Raw genomic sequence first — 4,262 nt, 5'->3', positions numbered from 1 at the left:
AAAAAATAATGAGTATTACAAAAATCATTCTCTCTTACCAATATCTGTTAAAACAATTATTGTGGTCCTCTCAGTGTTAAGCTTTCTAAAGTAGAAAAATAAAAACACAGTTGCATAAGAATGAGAATAGCATAGGCAGTAATTCTTTGCATAATGATTCATTTTGGAGGCTTCATTTACCAACCTCAGAAAAATGTTGTTTATATCAATTTGTTTTGAATACAACAGTCAACCAATTGTAGAACTGTGGTTAGGCCAGAGGAGGAAGGAGTGAAGAACTAAAATTTCCCTAATTGTGCCCGAGGGTTCCCTTTAGGAAAAACTAAGCTGTTCTTCTGGGTACTATAAATTTGAATTTGTATGAGAAGTCCAGGTATCCCATAGGGCATTACAGTCTGTGAAATCATAAACATCAAGTGATGGTATATAGTTCTAGTTTTAACAGTTGAAGTTACACTTTATGCCACTACTTTCTACCACAGATGACACTTCTGACATGTTTATGCAAATAAGTTCATAAAATGTGTTGCTCTGAGTGCTTTGATTAATATGTTCTTGTCTGAGCTAATCATACATGATTTTATTGAGGCCAAAGTTCTCCCTTAAGAGCCAAACTCATGGAAAATTGTCCTCATTCAATCTGCAGCTCACATCCCAGACCTTTACCTACCTCTACATTTTAAGATGAAATATGAGAAATCTTATTAGGCAAAGGTCAGTGGGGAGGTGCAAAGAAATATCAAAGATAAGGAACCACAGTGAAAGGTGCCATAGATGAGTGCTGCTCAAACTTTGGCCTTAGACCTGTGAGTCTCCTGGAGATCTTCTTAAAGTGCAGATTCTGTGCCAGTAGGTCTGGGTGAGGCCTGCTGCCTGTGGACACAGGGCTTTCAACATTGGAAGGCCTAGATTATCAGAAAGCCTAAATCATGGAAGAATCATTAAACTGTAAAAGTAACTGGAATGTTAAGAGAGAAGCAGGCAGAAAGAAGTTGGGATTGGAGGCCACATATGTGGATCACAAGGGACTTTATTCTTTATCCCCGCTTAATGGAAAACTAAGGGAATTTAAAATTTGGTTTAGATTTGTTCTTGTGCATTAACAGAATTAATGTTGCTATTGAATATTCATTCAGAAAAATAAAACTTAATTTACTTATTTGTGACAATTTGATTTGATATCTTAAAACATTTAACCTCCAGTTGCATCGTGGCTGGCACCATAGGCAGGGAAAAGGTACTTATTTTTTGAAAGATTCATTGATCCATTTTCCTGGATTTCAACATTTTTTAGAATGCTAATAGTGAAAGTCAAAGTGAAAAAACAACAAAGATAAAAAAGAATTCACTGTGAAAATTCTGCAGAAGGACTGAGTGAGCAGAATGATGTGCAGAGGTAGCTTTTAACATAACCAAAACTTGACTGAAATTTCCTGCCCTGTTAAATTTTGTGCCATTATCTCCTAACTCATTTTTTTGAATTTCTATGAGTATAAAAGGTCTGTATTGATGCTTCTGGTATGATTTGTCTTTTCAATTTTAGTTACTTTAGTATGTAGGTTGGAGTATTTATTGTTGTTTTAATCTGCATTTTGATGTTGGTTAGCACCATTCTGTCCCCTTACTTGACTTCAGTATGCCATCTTCAGTGAAGAACCTATTCAAATTTTTGCCAATTTTTAATTCGATTATATTTTCTTTTTTTTTTGAGTTTTGATAGTTCTCCATATATCTGAATATGTTTTTATGAGCTATATGATTTATACATATTTTCTGAAATTCTCTGGTTTTTCATTTTTAGAAATGTTTTTGAACACAAAGTCTTTTAATGAAGTTATCAATTTTTTTTCTTTCATGGATGGTGTCTTTTGGTGTTCGATTTTTTTTAATTTTTATTTAAATTCTCGTTAGTTAACATACAATGCAATATTGGTCTCAGGAGTAGAATTCAGTGATTCGTCACTGACATACAATACCTTGTGCTCATCACAAGTGCCCTCGTCAGTACTCATCACCCATCTAGCCCATCCTCCACACACCTCCTTCCAGCAATCCTCAATTTGTTTGCTATTAAGAGTCTCTTATAGTTTGTTTCCCTCTCTCCCTCTCCTTTTTAAAATGTTTATTTTGAGAGAGAGAGTAGGAGAGGGGCAAAGAGAGGATAGAGAGAAAATCCCAACCAGACACTGCACTGTCAGTACAGAGCCCAAGACAAGGTTTGAGCTCACGGATTGTGAGGTCATGACCTGAACCGAAATCAAGAGTTACCCACTTAACTGACTGAGCCACCCAGGAACCACCTCTCTCTTTTTTTCCCCTTCTCATATGTTCATCTGTTTCTGTTTGTTAAAATCCACATGAGTGAAATCATGTGGTATTTGTCTCTCTCTGACTGACTTATTTTGCTTAGCATAATGTAGTCTAGCTCCATCCACATCATTACAAATGACAAGATTTATCCTATATGATGGCTAAGTAATATTCTGTTGTATATATCTACCACATCTTCTTTATCCATTTATCAGGCAATGGGCACTTGCACTGTTTCCATAGTTCAGCTATTGTTGAAAATGCATGTACACCTTCAAATCTATACTTTTGTATCCTTTGGATAAATACTTAGTAGCATAATTGTTTGCATTCCCACCAATAGTGCAAGAATTCCCCTGTTTCTGCATACTGACCAACACCTGTTGGTTTTTGTGTTCCTAATTTTAGCCTTTCTGACAAGTGGGAGGTATCTCATTGTGGTTTTGATTTGTATTTCCCTGATGATGATTAATGTTGAGCTTCTTTTCATGTGTCTCTTAGATACCTGCATGTCTTCTTTGAAAAACTATCTGTTCATGTCTTCTGCCCATTTCTTAACTGGATTATTTGTTTTCTTGGTGTTACGTTTGACAAATTCCTTACAGATTTTAGATACTAACCCTTTATCAGATGTGTCATTTGCAAATATCTTTTCCCATTCTGTTGGTTGCCTTTTAGTTTGGTTGATTGTTTCCTCTGCTGTGCAGAAGTTTTTTATCTTGTTGAGGTCCCAATTTTTGCTTTTATCTCCCTTGCCTTCAGAGACAAGTCAAGTAAGAAGTTGCTGCTGCTCAGGTCAAAGAGGTAGTTGCCTATTTTCTCTTCTAGGATTTTGAGGGATTCCTTTCTCACATTTAGGTATTTCATCCATTTTGAATTTATTCTTGTATATGGTATGACAAAATGGTCCTGTTCATTCTTCTGCATATTGCTGTCCAGTTTTCCCAGCATGATCTGTTGAAGAGACTGTCTTTGTTCCATTGAACAAAGATTAGTTGATCATATAGTTGTGGGTCTTCTGAATTTTCTGTTCTGTTCTATTGATCTACAAATCTGTTTTTGTAACAGTACCATACTATCTTGATGACTATAGCTTTGTAATGTAGCTTGAAATCTGCAATAGTGATGCCTCCAGCTTTACTTTCTTTTTCAGGATTTCTTGGACTATTTGGGGTCTTTTGTGGTTCTATGCAAATTTTAGGAATCTTTGTTCTAGGTCTGTGAAAAATTCTGCTGGTATTTTTGTAGGGATTGCATTAAATGTGTAGATTGATTTGGGAAGTATAGACATTTTAACAATGTTTGTTTTTCCAGTCCATGAGTATGGAATGTTTTTCCATTTCTTTATGTCCTCTTCAATTTCTTACCTAGGTTTTCTATAGATCTTTTATCTCTTTGGTACATTTATTCCTAGGCATGTTATAGTTTTTGGTGTAATTGTAAATGGGGTTTATTCCTTGATTTCTTTGTTGCTGCTTCATTATTGGTATATAGAAATGCAATGTATTTCTGTATGCTGATTATATAACTGGCAACTTTCCTGAATTCATGTATTGATTCTAGCAAATTTTTGGTGGAGTCATTCAAGTTTTCTACATAGCATATCAGTCATCTTCAAATTGTGAAAGTTTAACTTCTTTCTTGCCCATATGGATGCCTTTATTTAATTTTGTTTTCTGATTGTTGAAGCTAAGACTTCCAGTAGTATGTTAAATAGTAATGGTGAGAGTGGAGCCTGTCCTGTTCCTAACCACAGAGGAAAAGCTCTCAGTTTTTCCCTATTGAGGATGATATTAGCGGTGGGTCTTTTATATGTGGCCCTTACGATGTTGAGGTTTGTTCCATCTATCCTTACTCTGTTGACAGTTTTTGTCAAGAATGGATGCTGTGTCTCCTTAAATGTTTTTTTGCTTCTACTAAGAAGATTATATGGTTTTTATCCTGCTTTTTTT

The sequence above is a fragment of the Suricata suricatta genome, chromosome 5 (assembly GCF_006229205.1).
Source record: "Suricata suricatta isolate VVHF042 chromosome 5, meerkat_22Aug2017_6uvM2_HiC, whole genome shotgun sequence".
NCBI classification, from domain to species: Eukaryota; Metazoa; Chordata; class Mammalia; order Carnivora; family Herpestidae; genus Suricata; species Suricata suricatta.
Note: the sequence above shows the minus strand (reverse complement) of the source record.